The sequence below is a fragment of the Dromiciops gliroides genome, chromosome 4, assembly GCF_019393635.1.
Source record: "Dromiciops gliroides isolate mDroGli1 chromosome 4, mDroGli1.pri, whole genome shotgun sequence".
Lineage (NCBI taxonomy): Eukaryota > Metazoa > Chordata > Mammalia > Microbiotheria > Microbiotheriidae > Dromiciops > Dromiciops gliroides.
The window spans coordinates 238,915,356-238,935,479 of record NC_057864.1 but is presented as its reverse complement, the minus strand read 5'-3'; the positions used below and the strand labels follow the sequence as shown (position 1 = coordinate 238,935,479).

The 20,124-nt window shown below is 38.8% G+C and overlaps 1 pseudogene; it reads left to right on the top strand.

Annotated features, from left to right (window-relative positions):
* Positions 1-291: 291 nt before the first annotated feature.
* On the top strand, positions 292-1,243 carry LOC122754929 (annotated as a pseudogene).
* Positions 1,244-20,124: the final 18,881 nt, after the last annotated feature.

The window sequence follows — 20,124 nt, the reverse complement described above, 5'->3', positions numbered from 1 at the left end:
GTAATGATAAATTAATTTAAAAGTAAAATAAAATAAAAAATAAACTTTTCTCAATACTCTCTCTTCTCCCTAGAGTTCCTCCTTCTCAAGAGCACCCACATGTCCTAAGCCTGTCAGTTATAAATGTCACACTCACTATGGATGAAATGGGGAGAAAGGAATAAGAGAAAAGGTAAAGAAGGAGAACAAGGGCTAAAAATATCAGTTGCATAAGTCCCAGATGGGGGAGATGGGGTCAATAGCATTTCTTGTCAAGAAGAACTGGGGCTTTTCATATGCTACCAACTCAATATGAGTCAACCTTTTAAGATGGAAGGCATAAAAGGATACTTTAGTATAAGGAGATCTCTTCTGTGGAAGAAACATCAGATCCATGAAGGAGACTTTCCTCCCTCTTTCCCTGGTCTTTGCATGTCTGACTGTGTGATTGGCAGCAGCACTGGTTATGTTCTCAGGCTGCAGCAGCTCTTTGACTTCAGGGAGGGGTTTACTTACAGTGCCTTCATCACCCTCCCAAACCACAACGACTTGAGTGCTGATCAAGTAGACCTGACCACAGTGCTGACCAAGAAGATAATCCTAAAGACCCCACTTGTTTCATTCCCAATAGGAACAATTGCTGAAGCAAGAATGGCCACTGCTGTGGCACTCACAAGAAGCATATTGGCTTTATCCTTCACAATTGCACTCTAGAATTCCAGGCTGATAAAGTAAAAAAAGTGAAAAAAAGCTAAGCTAAGCTTTATCACTGACCCTGTGGTCCTGAGCTACAAAATTCAAATCAGAGATGCATTTGAAGCCTTATTTATGTTTGATGCCAACACATAGCATTCTGTTGGTTCCCATCACAGATAATGGCAAGATCAGCAACCATTTATTAGGCATTATCTCCTCTTGAGATATGGACTTTTTAAAGAAGGATCATAACAAAGGGAAAAGATCTAATGATGGCTCCTGCAAAGTTCATACTAAAGGAAGGTGATGGAATCCTATCATGGGGTAAGAAGGGGAAAGACATTGATCATGGTTTAGAATGATAAACTAGTGGTCATCATGATCTATATGAACCTGGACCACCCATTGTTTTCCAAGAACACCAAGAAACAGCTTCTACATGGCGGTAGTTATTGGCACCCATGATGACAAATATTGGCTTGACCTGTTGGCTCAAGCTGATGTTAGTATAATTATGGGAGACTCTTCCCAAGAAAATGCCATCTTCCAAATTAACATGATCAAGTAATTCCAAGAGAAATATCCTGGTTATTGGTGATGATTTGTTGACAACTACACAGACAAAAAACCTAATTGGTGCTGGATTGCCCTATGGATTTGCATGGGATTGGCTCCATCAGTATCCTATTATTATTGTTGTTGTTGTTATTATTATTATTATTATAGTATTCCTAGGTAATAGTACCATACAAGATCTCAGAATATGCACAATACTTTAGTTTCCTAATCATTGATGATTGTGATATCTGGAATATAGACCACCTTTCCAAAGACATTACCCTTGAAGCTTCTAGAGTGACGATGGACTTTTTGTTGGTAACCACCATAGGCACATACTTCTCAACTGGATACTGTGGACAAGAACCTGTGCAACCAGAATTGCTGTTTTAGTGAAGTAGACAAGATCATAAAAATGGGGTGTGAAAGAAAAATATGGAGTAAACAGGTGGGGATAGAGGGCTGGTAATGTTGGAACTGGGGGATAAGGTGGGGGAGAGACTTTTTAAAAGAATAATAGAATAGAATAGAATAGAATAGAATAGAATAGAATAGAATAGAATAGAATAGAATAGAATAGAATAGAATAGAATAGAATAGAATAGAATAGAATAGAATAGAATAGAATAGAATTAAGAGGGTCAGGGAGGAAGAAGGTAAGGGAGGAAATTTTAGAGGGGTAGGTAAAATAAGGAATAAGAGCGTAAGGGGAAAAGATAAGATAACAGGGACATGGTCAAAAGAGAGGCCAAGAAGAACAATTGTGAATAAAAATGAGATGGAGGGAAATTCACAAATAGTAATTGTAACTTTGAATATGAATGGGATGAACTAACCCATAAAACATAAATGGATAGCAGAATGGATTAAAAATCAGAATCCAATAATATGTTGTTTAAAAGAAACATATTTAAGAATGAAAGATACACATAGAATTAAGAGAGAGGGTTGGAATAGAATTTATGCAACAATTGATGCAAAAAAAGTCAGGGATAGCAATTATGAACTCAGACAAAATCATGGCTAAAATAGATTTAGTTAAAAGAGATAAACAGAGTAACTACATTTTGATAAAAAGTACCATAGACAATGAAACAGTATCAATACTGAACCTATATGCATCAAATACTATAACATTTACATTTTTTAAAGAAAAGTTAAATGAATTACAAGTGGAGACAGATACTAGTGCTGTAATAGTATGGGACTTTAATCTTTCCCTCTCAGAACTAAATAAATCTAACCTAAAAATAAATAAGACTGTGTGACCCTGAGCAAGTCACTTAACCCCCATTGCCCCGTAATAATAATAATAATAATAATAATAATAATAATAATAATAATAATAATGTATACTTGGTTAAAAAATAATCATTAAAAATAAATAAGAAAGAAGTTAAAGAAGTGAATAGAATTTTAAATAAACTGGATATGATAAATACCTGGAGAGAATTGAATGGAAATAAAAAGGAACACACCTTTTTCTCAGTGGTTCATGGTACCTTTACAAAGATTAACCATATGTTATTACACAAAAATATTGAAAAGCAAAAATATTAAAAGTATCTTTTTCAGATTACAATGTAATAAAAATTATGTTTTTATGTACAAGGAAACATAGATTTAAAACTAATTGGAGGGGCAGATAGGTGGCGCAGCAGATAGAGCACCAGCCCTGAAGTCAGGAGGACCTGAGTTCAAATCTGACCTCAGACACTGGACACTTACTAACTGTGTGACCCTGGGCAAGTCACTTAACCCCAAACAGACAAACAAAAAACCAAACTAATTGGAGATTAAACACCTTAATTTTAAAGAATGAGTGGGTTAAAGAATAAATCATAGAAACAATCAATAATTTCATTAAAGAGAATGACAATAATGAGATAAATTATCAGAACCCATGGGATCCAGAGGTGGAAGCAAGATGGTAGAGGAAAGGCAGTAAGCTCTCAGAGCTCCTGACACAATTACTCCAAAAAACTCCAAATAATGCCATAAGACAATTCCTGGAGCACCAGAACCCACAAAAGGATGGGCTGAGACCATTTTCCAGCCAAAGAAAACTTAGAAGTTCAGCAGGAGGGGTCTGCTGTACTGGGGTGAGAGTGGAGCCCAACCCCACAGTTATGCCAACACAGATCCAGCCCCAGGCAGGCCAGATCAGAGAAATTTACTCCCAGAGGCTCTGAATCAGCTGCAGCACCAGCATCTTCTGGAACTAAGTGTGAGACGTGGTGAGAGGGTTGAGCAGTTGGCTAAGGGGAGACTGCAGGGGGTAGGGGGGGAAGGCGGGCAGGGAGGATGGTTTCTGCTGGAGCTGAGGCAGAATTCAGTTGTTCTACCCCAGCTGGGAACCAGGAAGAAATCTTGAGTGGTGGGCCCAGGTGGAGGAGAGGTGCAGTCTTGCCAGAGCTTTCAACCCAGCTAAACAAAATTTTGTTGCCTCATTGAATAGCAAGTAGGATTGGGGTTATTTACAGATCAGAACACAGGCCAGGTGAGTGAAGAGCCTGCCCCTCCTTAAATCATACCACCTTGGACCCCCTGAAGCTTGGGACAGTGCATCCTGGAAGCAGTGGCCAAATTTAAGAAGGAGTTCAAAGTCAAGAAATAGGCAGGCAAAATGAGCAGACAGAGAAAGGTGTGGGCCATAGAAAGTTTCTTTAATGACAAGGAAGATTGAGGTGCACCCTCAGAAGAGGATAGTAACATCAGGGATCCTACATCCAAAACTTCCAAGAAAAATATGAATTGGTCTCAGGCCATAGAAACACTCAAAAATGACTTCGAAGATAAAGGAAGAGAGGTAGAGGAAAAAATGAGTGATGCAGGAAAGTCATGAAAAAAAAGTCAACAGCTTGAAAAAAAAAGCCAAATGGAAAAGCTCTCTGAAGAAAATAATTGCCTAATAATGAGGATTGAAAAATGGAAGTTAGTGACTTTATGAGAAATCAATACACAATAAAGCAAATCAAAATGAATAAAAAAATAGAGAGTAATGTGAAATATATTCTTGGAAAAACAGCTAACCTGGATCCAGGAGAGATAATTTGAAAATTATTGGACTACCTGAAAACCATGATCAAAATAAGAGCTTAGACATCTTCTTCCAAGAGATTGTCAGGGGAAATTGCCCTGATATTCTAAAGGCAGAAAGTAAAATAGAAATTGAAAGAATCCACCGATCATCTCCTGAAAGAGCTCCTAAAAGGAAAACTTCCAGGAATATTATAGCCAAATCCCAGAGTTCCCAGGTAAAGGAGAAAATATTGCAAGCAGCCAGAAAGAAATAATGCAAGTATGGTGGAGCCACAGTCAGGATAGCACAAGACTTATCAGCTTCTACATTAAGGGACTGAAGGGCATGGAATATGATATTCCAGAAGACAAAGGAATTGGGATTACAACCAAGAATCACCTACCCAGAAAAACTGAGTATAATCTTTCAGGGGGAAAAATGGGACTTCAATGAAAAAGAGGACTTTCAGGCATTCATGATGAAAAAACCTGAAATAAATAGAAAATTTGACTTTCAAATTCAAGACCCTAGAGAAGCATAAAAAGGTAAACAGGAAAAAGAAATCATGAGGGATGTTAAAAGATTAAACTGTTTACATTCCTACATGGGAAGATGATACATCTAACTCATAAGAACTTTCTCAGTATTAGGGCAAAGGATAGGAATAAATGTAGACAGAGACTACAGGTGGGAATTGATTATGAAAGGTTGATATCTGTAAAGCATTTATTTTTTGTTTATCGGGTTTGTTTGTTTTTTTGGTGGGGCAGTCTGAGGTGGGTGGTTTGCCCAGGCTTCTGCAGCTGGTGAATGTCTTGTGTCTGAGGTCAGATTTGGGTTCAGGACCTCCTGAGTCAATGGGGGGGTGCTTTATTCACTGTGTCACCTAGCTGCCCCATGATGATATCTTTAAAATAAAATTAAGGAGTGAGAGGATTGCACTGGAAGAAAGGGAAAGGGAGAAGTGAAATAACTCACATAAAAGAAGCAAGAAAAAGCCTATGGAGTGGAGGGAAAGTTGGGGGAGGAGCAGGGGAGTGAATGAGCCTTACACTCATCAGAATTGGCTCAAAGAGGGAATAACATACACACTCAAGTGTGCATGAAAGTAGGAAGGGAAGGGGATGAGGGGGGAAGGGTGAAGGAAGGGAAGGCAGATTGAGGGAGGGACAATCAGAAGCAAAATACTTTTGAGGAGGAATAGGGTAAAAGAAGATAGAAAATGGAGTGAATATCATGGGGAGCAAATAAAATGGAGGGAAACACAGCAATAGTAACTGGGGGGGAAATTGAAGCAGAAGCAAGAGCAATGTAAGATGAAGATGATGTTGACAATGATAATGGTACTTTGTTGGGCTGTTGTGAAGAAAATTCTTTGTTAGGTATAAGGTATGATATAGATGTTGGCTATTATTGTTGTTGCAATAATCAACCTTGTGGGTGTTTTGTAAGGAAATCTCCCTTTAAAGTACTATATAAACATAGTTTACTATTAACAAAAAAAAATAAGCAGGATACTATCAGAAAAACCTGGAAGGACTTACATGAGCTGAAGCAAAGTGAAATGTACTATATACAAAATAATAGCAATATTATAGGATGATCTGCTGTGAATGACTTAGTTATTTTCAGTGGTTCAGTGATCCAAGGCAATTCTGAAGGACTTAGGGAAAAAATGCAATTCATCTACAGAGAAAGAACTGATGGTATCTGAATACAGATAGAAGTATGTTTTTTTGTTCTTATTTCTAAAGTTTTTTTGTCTGATATGATTTACATGACTGCACTTATGTTGAACTGCTTGAGTTCTTAATGGGGGGTAGGGAGAGAGGAAGAAAATTTGGAACACAAAGTTATAAAAATCAATGTTACAACTTGCTTTTACATATAAGGTGGGGAAAATTCTAAATAACAAATAATTTTTTTAAAAAAGAACCTATTGGGGCATGTAGGTGGTACAGTGGATAGAGCACTGGTCCTGGATTCAGGAGGACCTGAATTCAAATCCAGCCTCAGATACTTGACACTTCCTAGCTGTGTGACCCTGGGCAAGTCACTTAACTTCAATTGCCTCACAAAAAAAAAAAAAAGAACCTATGGGATACAGCAAAAGCAGTGGTTAGAGGAAAATGTATATCTTTAAATGCTTATATCATTAAAATAAAGAGCAGACTAATGAATTGGGTATGCAATTTGAAAAACTAGAAAAAGAATAAATTAAAAATCCCCAATTAAACACAAAATTGGAAATCCTAAAAATTAAAGGTGAGATTAATTTATTGTTTTTTGGTTTTTTAATTTTTTTTTTGTGGGACAATAAAGGTTAAGTGACTTGCCCAGGGTCACATATCTAGGAAGTGTCAAGTGTCTGAGGACGGACTTGAATTTAGTGCCTCCTGAATCCAGGGTGGGTGTTTATCCACTGCACCACCTGGCTGCCCCATAAAGTGAGATTAATTTAAAAAACAACCCATTGAATTAATAAATAAAACCAAACTTCTGATAAAGGCCTCATCTCTAAAATATATAGGGAACTAAATCAAATTTATAAGAATCCAAGCCATTCCCCAATTGAGAAATGGTCAAAGGATATGAACAGGCAGTTTTCTGATGAAGAAACCAAAGCTATCTATTCCCATATGAAAAAATGCTCAAAATCTCTAATGATTAGAGAGATGCAAATTAAAACAACTCTGAGGTACCACCTGACACCTATCAGATTGGCTAAAATGACAAAAAAAGGAAAATAATAAATGTTGGAGAAGCTGTGGGAAAATTGGCACACTAATTCATTGTTGGTGGAGCTGTGAACTGATCCAACCATTCTGGAGAGCAATTTGGAATTATGCCCAAAGGGCGATAAAGCTGTGCATACCCTTTGACCCAGCAATACCACTTTTGGGTCTTTTTCCCAAAGAAATCATGGAAAGGGGAAAGGGACCCACATGTACAAAAATATTTATAGCTGCTCTTTACGTGGTGGCAAGGAATTGGAAGTTGAGGGGGTGCCCATCAATTGGGGAATGGCTGGACAAGTTGTGGTATATGAATACAATGGAATACTATTGTGCTGTAAGAAATGATGAGCAGGAGGAGTTCAGAAAAACCTGGAGGGTCTTGTGTGAGCTGATGATGAGTGAGATGAGCAGAACCAGAAGAACACTGTACACAGTATCATCAACATTGAGTGTTGATCTACTGTGATGGACTATATTCTTCTCACCAATGCAATGGTACAGAAGAGTTCCAGGGAACTCATGATAGAAGAGGATCTCCAAATCCAAGGGAAAAAAAAAAGAACTGTGGAGTATAGATGCTGAATGAACCATACTATTTCTTTTGTTTTTGGTGCTGTTATATTTTTCTATTTTGAGGTTTTTCATCATTGCTCTGATTTTTTCTCTTATAACATGACTAAAGCAGAAATAGGATTAATGTTATTATGTGTGTATATATATATATAACCTATATCAGATTACCTGCTGTCTAGAGGAGGGGGGAGGGAGGGGAGGGAGGGAGAAAAATCTGAAATTGTAAAACTTGTATAAACAAAAGTTGAGAACTATCTTTAATGTAATGGAAAAAAATAAAATACTTTATTAATTTAAAAAAAGAAAGAAAGAAAACCAAGAGTTAGTTTTATAAAAATATATATATATATAATAAACAACTGGCTAATTTGGTTTCAAAAAGAGAGAAGAAAAGCAAATCACTAATATCAAAAATGAAAAGGGTGAATATACCACTAATGAAGATGAAATTAAAAGAATTATAAGGTGTTTTTCTTGCTCAATCATATGCCAATAAATTTAGCATTAAAATGAAATGGAAAAATATTTATAAATATATAAATTGCCTAGATTAGCAGAAGAAATAGAATATCTAAATAGACCTATTTTTAAAAAAGAAATTGAAAAGGGCATAAATGATTTCCCAAGAGAAAAGCTCCAGGACCAGGTGGATTTACAAGTGAATTCTATCAAACATTTGAAGATCAACTAATTCCAATATTAAATAAATTATTTGGAATAATAGGTAAAGAAGAGGTCCTAACAAATTCCTTTTATGAAACAAATATGATATTGATACCTTAACCAGGAAGAGTAAAAACAAAAAAAGAAAAGTATAGATCAATTTCATTAATTAATATGGATGTGGGGCAGCTAGGTGGCGCAGTGGATAGAGCACCAGCCCTGGAGTCAGGAGGACCTGAGTTCAAATCCAGCCTCAGACACTTGACACTTACTAGCCATGTGACCCTGGGCAAGTCACTGAACCCCAATTGCCTCACCAAAAAAAAAAAAAAGAAAGAAAAAGAAAAAAAAGATAAAAGGGTACAAGATTGTGGGTGACCTTGAATGCCAGGCAAAAGAATTTGAACTCTATTTTACCACATAGCCCTATTCTCCCCAATCCCTGATTTTCTCCCTTCAACTAGACACCCAGATCTCCATTGTACCACACCCCATTCCTGTTGTCACCCCCCGCCCCGGTCTCTTTAAGCCCTGCCTTCCTTCTCCCTCTCCTTCCTTCTTCTCCACCCCTACCTGCTAATTGTTTCCTCTCCTTCCCATCACTCCAAGACCCATCCTTTCCATTACATGAAGAATCTTCAAAGAAAACAGGTTCTTGCTGTTTCTGGCTCTGAGAGTAGATTCCCTTTGTTCTGGTAACTTTGATCCCCTTATAAGAGGTGGTGTTCTTCCTTCTGTAATGTTCTCCACTACCACCCCTAACAGAGAACACTTGTTTAATCTCCCCCAAGTCCAAGTAATAAAGGGGCCCAATGCCACCCCTCACCAAAAGAAGGAAGCAAGATGGAGGAATCATGAGCTCTCTGACCTAGTAGTGGCTATAAATGACACAGGTTCTGTGGGTACAAAGAAAAACATACAGATAAAATAAAAGAAGAAAGGGGTGAGGGGGAGTCAGGGACATACTCTAAAGGAAAAGAAAAAGAGAGGTTGAGGAAAAGAAGGATGTGAATGAAGAGCCCTTTGGTGGAGTGAATTCTCAAGCTTTAAGCACCTTGCTCCCCCAACACCCAGCTCTCCCTAGAAATTTGACCCTCCTTTGCTGAAACTGAAACATCTGCTCCCCATGCCTAGTGGATGATATTGAGATGAAAAATATATACATATTCCTCCCTGAATCCTAACGGCAGCTGTTTCTTCTTGAGTTCTGAGCACCTGGTAAATGTATTGATTTCAGGAAGAGAGACCTGGGGAGCCATGAGAAGAAAAAGAATATCTGTGCATGTTTTGAGGAGACAAAGGGAGGAACCTTTGGATTAAGGCCCTTTCCATTCCTCACCCCAATCCCCCATGACCAAAATTCCATTATATTGGGCAGCTAGGTGGCACAGTGGATAGAGAATGAATTTCTTAGAATCCTAAAATGATAGACTCCCAGAATTGAGGGAGGAACTTCCCCCAGTCCATTGAGATTCAAGGGAGAAGTATCTGTGGGGTGAGTTTCAAGTCCCACCTCAGCCATTACCTATATGACCTTGGGCATAGAATTTCAACTCTAGACAGTTAGGTGTAACATTGCCAAGCCTAGAGTCAGAAAGATATGAATTCAAATACTGTGTGCCTCCACTAAAAAATGGAATAATAATTGTGCCTACCTCACAGAGTTGTTGTGAGGCTCACATGAGATAGGGAGAGAGGGATACAATAGGGATTATAGTGGAATTTGTTTTGTTTTGTTTTGTGGGGTTAAGTGACTTGCCTAGGGTCACACAGCTAGAAAGTGTCAAGTGTCTGAGGCCGGATTTGAACTCCGGTCCTCCTGACTCCAGGGCCAGTACTCTATCCACTTCACCACCTAGCTGCACCAATATAATGGAATTTTGTAAAGAATTTAGCACTGTGACCAGAACATAGTTGTATCTTGTCCTTCATTTTTGAAGAGGCCCAATGACATCACAGGTTGATGTCTTGACTCCTGCTTGGATTGGATTTAGGTGGGACAAAGTTACACAAAGTCATCAGTTTCACTCTCTTCCAGAGTCATCAAAGTTCAGTGGTAAGACAAAAGTCAGGATGACTGGCAATGGCCCAGAGTACAGCAGGTGTCTTTGATGTCTGATCAAGCTAAGCTCTAAGTGCTCTACATCGCCTACTTCAGCTGCCTTCTTGACTGTTGGAACAAATTGCTCTTATGTCTCCATTCTGAGGAGAAGGGTAGACCTCACTAACTTGTAACCCAAGGCAGATAGTAGGCACTTAATAAATGCTTGTTCTGTCCTTTCACTTCTGGACCTCAGTTTCCTTATCTATAAAATGAGAGGAGCTAGACTATTCCTTTTCCATTTCTAATAACCTATTACTCAACTTGTATCTAAACAGGAATCCCTTCCACAATATCCCATGACAGGTGACAGCCTCCACTTGAAGACCTCAAGTGACAGGAAATTCACTACCTAACCATCCATTCTGGTGTTGGACAGTTAAAATCATTGAAAAGTTTTTCCTTATATGGAATCTGCAACTTATTTGTTCCCATTTCTGCCTCCTAGGCACAACAAAACAAAAATAATTCCTCTTCTATATGACAGTTGTCATGTCTCTGCTAAACCTTCTCTTGCTTGGGTGAAATAAAACCCCAGGTCTTTTAATCAATCTTCATATAAATGGTTTCTGGTCCCCATTGCATACTGTTCATTCTCCTTTGAAAAGACTCCATGTTGTCAATGTCCATCATAAAGTTGAGTGGAAATCCAGGACTGACTCAGGTTGGAGTCTGGAATGAAATGAGACACTTGTAGGGGAATGGGGATGTTTTTATGTAGCACTTACTAAGGGACAGCTTGGTGGCACAGTAGATAGAGTGCTGGGCCTGTAGTCAGGAAGACTCATCTTCCTGAGTTCAAATTTGGCCTCAGACATGTAAAAAAAAAATTATTAGCTAGCTAACCTAGTCTGAAAAAAATTATATAATTGGACTTATGAAAAATTATAAGCATATGAAAAATTATAAGTTTAGAAAAATTATAATTGGGCCGTAAGTCCCATCTGGGTCGCCATTTAAATGTGAAAATATTTTAACTGACTAGGGCTAATTTGGGGGGCCTAATCTGACTGGGGTACTTAATCTGGGACTGTTGACTGTTTGGTTATCTGACTGCTATTAATTTAATATGGGCTGTTTATAAAGTTCCACCACAATGCTCCACTCCCAAAATTGATAAGCAAAAGATTAAGAAGCCTCTTCCATTTTAACAGCAGAGGGTTTATTTATGAGATACAATTTAAAATTAAGAATACAGGGAAATAAAATGTACAACCTGACTGCGTTCCAGAGCGTCTCTTTCCACCTGCTGCACTGGAACTTTTTTAGCCTCCTCCTGTGTACCAATGGACTTTCTTCTAGCGTTCCCCTCACTGAAAAGCCCCCCTGCTCTGTATTGGCCTCTGTCCCTTCTTGCTCTTAGCTTTTTTCCTTCCCTGTCCTCTTACTCTCCTGCGTTCTTCTCTGTTCCCCTAATCTCCAGCATCCCCCCTTTATATATGTTCTTTCTCACCCCTCAAATCTCGGGCTCTCTGTACCCCCCCACACACCAAGCTAATCCCCTGGCCTCCCTAGTGCTATGGCAGGGGGGAGGGGACACTCAAGAGTCCCATGCATACAACACTCAGGGCTCCAGGGGCCCGTGCCCCGCACTGCGCACCTGGGACCTCTACACAGGCTACACCAGAGGCCAGCCTGGATGAGCCCGGGAACTCTTGGATAGATCCGCTCAGGGCGGAAGGAACTGGGGCTTTTCCCCGCAGCTGTCTGACCTGGTGTCTCAGCCCATGGGGCTTTTTGGCTCAGCTGAAGCTGAGGGGGAGGGGCACCAGCCCCTCTGACAGAAAAGACCCTGAGGGCCTAAGCCTTTTTAATCTCAGCCCAAAGGTAGGGTCCCCAAATCAAAATAAATTTCCACAGACACTTCCTATGATCCTGGGCAAGTCACTTAACCCAGTTTCCTCATCTGTAAAATGAGCTGGAGAAGGAAATGGCAAGCTACTAGTATCTCTACCAAGAAAACCCTAAATGGAGTCATGAAGAGTTGGACACAACTAGAAAGACTGAACAATAACAAAAGCACCTACTGTGTGCTGGGAGCCTTACAAAAACCCCATAAGGTAGGTACTATTGTTATCCCCATTTTACAGTTGAGGAAACTGAGGGAAGCTCAGATGGATTGACTTACCCAGGGTACACAGCTAGTATCTGAGGCTGAATTTGAACTCAGTTCTTCCTATGCACTGCACCACATAGCAACCTCACTTACCCAACAGCTTTAAAACTAAAAGTTTTACTTGGCCATAGCAAGGAAAGAACAGGCGCACTCAGAATCCTGAAGGAGTTTCTGCCTCCTGGCACACCAGCTTTTTGTACTAAGGGCTACCAAGAGTTATATCAACAGACAGAGAGTGAGACTATTAAAACCTGAGCACTGTTTCAATTCCTGTTAAGTACTGTATAACTGAGGAGATTGAAGGTGTTGTCAATATTGTCCTCTCCCCCTACCCTCTTTCATCTCTGAAGATTTAGTCAGCCATTGTCTATTACAATTAATTCTTTATTTAAACTAGAGGCCATACAACAGTTTATCAGGATCCCTGTCCCCCCACTCCCTCTGTTTCTTTATGAAGTTTGTATTAAATGAAAAGTTAGGAATATAATCACAATAGCTCAAGTGAAGTGAGCAGAACCAAGAGAATGTTATACACAGTATCAATAATGTTATGTGATGGTCAACTGTGATAGACAATTCCAAAAGACTCATGATTAGAAAATGCTATCCACGGGAGCAGCTAGGTGGCACCGGCCCTGGATTCAGGAGGACCTGAGTTCAAATCCAACCTCAGAGACTTGATACTTACTAGCTGTGTGACCCTGGGCAAGTCACTTAACCCTCATTGCCCCACCAAAAAAAATGCTATCCACATCTAGAGAAAGAACCACAGAGTCTGAATGCAGATCAAAGCATACTATGTTCACTTATTTTTTTTGCTTTTTTGCTTTCTCATGGTTTTTCTCTCTTGTTCTGATTCTTCTTTCACAACATGACTAATATAGAAATCTATTTAACATGATTGTATCTGTATAACCTATATCAGATTGCTTTCTGTCTTAGGGAGGAAGAGAAATTTGGAACTCAAAATCTTATAAAAATTAATGTTGAAAATCATCTTTAGGGGGCAGCTAGGTGGCGCAGTGGATGGAGCACCTGCCCTGGAGTCAGGAGTACCTGAGTTCAGATCCGGCCTCAGACACTTAACACTTACTAGCTGTGTGACCCTGGGCAAGTCACTTAACCCCAATTACCTCACCAAAAAACAAAACAAAAAAAAAAACGACAACAAAAAAGAAAGGACAAGACATGCTAAGCTATCTTCAAATATTTAAATGGATGTCCAGTAGAAAAGAGAATAGATTTGTTCTCTTAAATAATAGATAAGTAGATGTAATTGCTAATAGGAAAGGTTTCTCCATTTCATTAACTAATTAATATTTAATGAACTACTTTTCAGAGGAAAAAAACAAAGCCATCAATAGCCATATTAAAAATTTATCCAAATCACAGATAATTAGAGAAATGTAGTATTCTTATGCAGTGTTTCTGAGTTAGGGCTGTTAGTAACTCTGTGAAAAATATTGGTTTAATATATCTTTCAGTTCTTTATGGTAAATTAATTTCTTCCATTTCTCTAGGTTTCATTTTTTAAAAAGATAACCTGTTATTTCTCTGTCTGCACAATTCAAGTATACCTGTTTTATGAATTTAAAAGATTATGTTTTGAAGTGAATTGTTTCCCAGCATTTGGGAATGAAGATTCAAGCTAATTAATTACCTAATAAGAAAGAGATTGTAAGTTTATTGATGAGAAATAAATTAGCTCAAAATACTCCTGGATTGGAAGGAATCGGAAGAATAAAATTTAAATGATAACATTGAACCAAGGGGAAGGCTAAGGCTGAATGACCTGGTGTTCATTTAACCCTATACATTTGGCATCAAGGGCCTCTTCTCTCCAACTTGCTACACATATGAGTTCATCTCTTCCTTTTAAGCCTATTGCTTATATTTATATAAGTAGTTCACAGAATCATAGAATTTAAAATTTGGAAGGGATCTTGGTATCTATCCAGTCCAACTGGACTGTAGTGAGAATAAATTTGTTGCCCTGACATAACTGATTCCATTTTGTGATGAAATGTTTGATGTTGTTTTTCATGACATGTTTGTCAAAATTAAGATAGGCATGTGTGTAGTGTAGGTTAATAAATAACTCTTTTGTGTTCATAAAAACTAGTAAACATATGGGATTCTGTCAGGTAAAACAGACCACCAAGGAGAAAATTTGGTAAGCAATCTCATGAGTTTATGTCATTAATTGGTAAACAATTGTCCTTGACCACCAATCAGAATTTGAGTGTAACCAGTCATTGCCCATAGCTAGAACTATAAGAAACCTACCAGAGACCTTCAGCCTCTGGTTTGACCTTGGATACAAACCAAAGAAACTCCTGCATCCTCCTACCCCCATCCCACCCCCTGGAGACTCGAGTATTCCATATTTGCTTGAGTACAGTGATGATTAACTGAGATTTGCTGACTTGCCACCAGCCTCCTCAAAGGGTGATATAAGATATGCAGTTGGGCAGAGAGTGAACCTTACTGGATACCAGTACAAGATATGCCCACTGGGAAACCCTAAGAAATCAGGTTGGTGGTTTGCTTCTAGTTCTAGATGATTCTGACATTTTTATTTTTTTTTAGTGAGGCAGTTGGGGTTAAGTGACTTGCCCAGGGTCACACAGCTAGTAAGGGTTAAGTGTCTGAGGCCGGATTTGAGTACCCAGGTACTCCTGACTCCAGGGCCGGTGCTCTATCCACTGCGCCACCTAGCTGCCCCTAGAGATCACTCTTAAGAGACAAACACATTGTCAGGTTATAGAAATGGAAAGACATATCATGCCTCTAATACTATAGAACTACTGACATCTTCTGGTAGTGTTGTGTATTGCTCTCTTTGGATTTATTCCCACTGGGTGTGGCACTTGTGCCCTTACATCTGCCCTGCGGTGTACCTTGCTGAATTTGGTCCCTGATCTCAGGATGATTGCTGAGCATTTAGCATTATCTGAGAGCTTCTCCACTGGTCTCATGGTGGTTTTCTGACTACCTTAGTCTCTTCTACCAGCTCCTTGGGTTGACCTCATTAGGGCCAGCAGCTAGTGATCTCAGCTCTAGTTGTCTAGTGTAATGGCTAGAATTTTCCCCAATAAAGGCACAGCTGATAGTTCTTTAATCTTAGTTACTACACCCAAATAACAAAAGCCAGGAAAAGTGTTCCAAGACAAAGATTAAGTCTTTTCAATCCCTTTCTAGATCTCTCATTTAAAGTTAGTAATTTTCTTTTTAAAGATTATTTTTTAATTCTGAATTTAACACCAAATAAAAGGAGCATTTCCAGTAACATAGTAGAAGAGAGAGAGAGAGAAAAGAAAAGAGTGCTTAACCCCCGCCTTTCCCTCTCCTTTTCCTAGTTCCCTTTTTATTTTAGTGTATTTTTACACTACACTCTTTTTTCCTCTAATCTTACCTGGTTAAAAACAATGAAGTTCTTTGATCCCCAATTCTTCTATCCCAGTGTCCACGATGTTATAATTTTCTTCTCTGAAGCCCAATCAGGTGAAACAGCAAGTTCTTCCTAGTTCTTCTCCCTTTTCTTCCTTCCCTTCCCTTCCTTTCTTCATTCCTTTCTTTATTTTTTCTCCCTTTTCTCCCTTTACTTTTCCCTCTTCCCTTCTTCCTTCCTTCCTTCTCTTCCTTCCTTTACAATAATTCTGGGGAAAATCCAAGAGGATATTGAAGCTAAAGAGCCTAAGAAAGTTTAAGTCCTGACCTGGTTTGCCACGAGATTCAGACTAATGAGTTGTTTGCACTAACAGAATAGATGAGAGGTAACAGTAAATTTTGTATTTAACAGTACTAACTGTCCTCCATACTATTCCTCATGCAAGACATTCCCATGTCCTGACTGGTCGTTTTCTTTTTTTTTCTTTTTTTCTTTTTTTCTTTTTTTTCTTTTTTCTTTTTTACGGGGCAATGGGGGTTAAGTGACTTGCCCAGGGTCACACAGCTAGTACCAAGTGCCTGAGGCCAGATTTGAACTCAGGTACTCCTGAATCCAGGGCTGGTACTCTATCCACTGCGCCACCTAGCCGCCCTTGACTGGTCATTTTCACTAAAATATTCTCCTCCTCTCTCTCCTAGCTTCAAGTCCCAGGTGAAACCCAACTTTCTGCAAGAAGCCTTTTCCAATTCCCCTTAATGCTAGTTCCTCCTTCTGAGAATATTCCCAATTTATCCTGGATATGTCTTATTTGCACATAGACCATGAGCTCCATGAAAGCTGTTTTTGTCTTTCTTTGTATCCCAGCATTTACCACAGTGCCTATTATATAGTAGGTGCTTAATAAATGCTTGTTGAATCACTAATATGGAAATATGTATAATATGATTGTGTGTATATATATATGATATATTTGACTATGATTTTATATATGTGTGTGTATACATATATATATATATATGTATATAAAACATATATTGCTTGCCATCTTGGGGAAGGGGGAAAGGAAGAAGGGAGGGAGAAAAATTTGGAATTAAAAATCTTACAAAAATGAATGTTGAAAACAATCGTTATATGTAATTGGAAAATAAAATAAAATACTACAAAAAAAAGTTTGTTGATTTCTTGGGAAAGTATAACAGGTAATTATTATTGTTTCATGTTTTAAGTTTTTGTTACTGAATGCTTATGAGTCTTTTACACTTTAAGTATTTCTTTTGTACTTATGTGAATCAATGCTGAATGAAATAAGCAGAACCAAGAGAACATTGTACACAGTATCCACGTCAAGTTTTGTCATGATCAGCTGTGATTGATTTAACTATTCTCAGCAATACAATGATGCAAGACAATGCCAAAAGACTTATGGTGAAAAATGCTCCACATATTCAGAAAAAGAGCTACAGAGTCTGAATGCAGATTGAAGCATACTGTTTTCACTTTTGTTGTTGTTTATTCTTTCTTGTGTTTCTTTTCTTTTTGTTCTAATTCTTCTTTTAATATGACTAATGTAGAAATATGTTTAATATGATTGTGATATATAACCTATAACAGATTGCTTCCTGGCTTCCAGAGGGGAGAGGGAAGGGAGGGTGGGAGAAAAATTTGGAACTCAAAAAAAAAATCTTTACATGTAATTAAAAAAAACAATTTTTAAATAAAATCAAATTAAATTTTTTAAAAGTCTTTCTTTTTTTTTTCAGGGCAATGAGGGTTAAGTGACTTGCCCAGGGTCACACAGCTAGTAAGTGTCAAGTGTCTGAGGCTGGATTTGAACTCAGGTCCTCCTGAATCCAGGGCTGGTGCTTTATCCACTGCACCACCTAGCTGTCCCAAAGTGTTTCTTTTGTAATGAAGGAAACAAATAGCTCTCCTCTATCTCTTATTCACTTTGTACATTTCCTAGAAGGGAACCTATCTAGGGACTTTAGAAAGGACATCACTTTTAGGGGTGATGTGTCATGCCTAAACGTTAAAAGATCTATCTTTCCCTGAATTCTGATTTGGGGTCATAGTGAGCTGCAATGAAGGGGTGGGGGAAGGAAAGAAAGCTACCCTCCATCTAGCTTTCCACTAATGCTTATCTTAATATTATGATTCAATTTATGAATTTGATCCATGTTGTTTCTTATGATTCAATTTACATTATGGGGTTTTAAGATTTAGAATCAGAAAGTAACTTAAATATCGCAACAACTCAGTGAAGTGCTATTAGCACCCCCATTTTACAGTTGAGGAAACTGAGGGAAGCAGAGGTTAATTGACTTCCCCAGGTTCACAGTGGCCTAAGGCTGAATTTGAACTCAGGTCTTCCTGACTCCAGGCTTACCATTCTATCCATTGTGCCACATAGCTTTCTCCTAAGTAGTAAAATATAAGCAGCAATAATGTTTCCCTGATCAATTTGGGATATACTCACAAATACATATATCACTAATAGGAAAGGTTGGATACTTGTGGAATAAAGAGACACACACTTAGGGCACATACATGAAGGGACAAATGATACCTCTGACAACAAGGAAGCTGATGCTTTCTAGGAGTGACATCATGTTGTTTTCACTAGACCTAATATCTAATTCACTTTGCCAGAGATGCTACTTTTGTAAGACATGACCAAATATAGCAGCACTAGGTATTTGACTGTGTAACTTCTCTTTATTTCCAGCTTCTGACTTTAGCTGAAGTCATTGGTCATGATACTATCTTTTCCTCATGAGAAAAATGAGATCGGCAGCACTCTAATTCAAAAGCCAGAGGCTAGATAGGTGACACGGTGGAGCTCTGGAAGTCCTTAAGTCAGGAAGACCCGAGTTCAAATTCTGCCTTAGATTACTAGCTAGGTGACCCTGAACTAGTCACTCTGCTTCAGTTTCATCATCTGTAAAATGGAAATGATAAAAATATTATATCTTTCAGAGTTGTGAGGATAAAATAAGAAAATTTGCAAAGCATTTTTTCTGCACTATATAAATACTAGCCATTACTAGCCATTAATTGCTTTCAGAAAAGCAGATGCCCCAAACATGGACAATCAAAAGTCTTCCCCAGGAGAAAAAACAATTTTTTGGACCTTTTTCCCTTACAGAGTAGAGGCAGATGGAATCACCAAGTGAAATAGCATAGAGGGAGAAGAGAAAAGGGCCCAGTACAGAACCCAGAAGGACACTTATGATTAGAGGGCATAATGCAGAAGAGAATACAGCAAAGGAGACAGGAGACTTCAGAGATAAGACGAGTGCACCACGAGAAAGTGATGTCCTAAAGACCTAGAGAGAAGAGAGTATCAAGGAGGAGAGAGTGGTTAAAAGTGTCAAAGGCTGCAGAGAGGTCAAGGAGAATGAGAACTGAGAAAAGGCTGTTAGATTTGGTCAGTTAGGGATCAAAAGTAACTGGAGAGAGGAGCTTCAGTGGAATGATGAGATGAAAAGCTGGATTACAAAGGGTTAAGGAGAGAGTGGGGAAAGAGAAAGTGGAGGCACCTATTGTGGGTGGTCTTTTTAAGTTGGTTACAGAGGGAAGAAGAGATAAAAAGATAGTGAGGATGGAAAGATCAAGTGAGCTTTTTCAGAATGGGGGAGACATGGGCATGTTTGTAGACAGAAGGGAATTGAACAGTAGATATGGAGGGATTGTGTAAGAGTGGGGATGACAGAGGGGTCAATCTATTGGAGGAAATAGGATAGAATGGGATCACTTGAACAAGTAGAGAGGGCAACTAGGCAGTATAGTATGGCCCTGGAGTCAGGAGGGCCAGCTTTAGACACTTACTAGCAGTGTGACCCTGGGCAAGTCCTTTAACTTGCCTTCAACATCCAGGGCCATCTCCAGTCATCCTGATACATATCTTGTCACAGCCCTCCCTCACTTAAATCCAATTCAGTGTAAGTTGTGATATCACCCTAATGTCACCCTTCAAGAATGAAGGATGGGGCAGCTAGGTGGCGCAGTGGATAAAGCAGCAGCCCTGGATTCAGGAGGACCTGAGTTCAAATCCAGCCTCAGACACTTGACACTTACTAGCTGTGTGACCCAGGGCAAGTCACTTAACCCTCATTGCCCTGCAAAAAAAAAAAAAAAAGATAATATTAAAGAATGAAGGACAAACAATAAACAACAATGACCATGGGCAAGTCACTTAACTTCAATTGCCTCAAAAAACACACACACCAAAACCAAAAACAAACAAGTAGAGTGGTTAGCCTTAGTAAGGAGTAAGGCCACTTCATC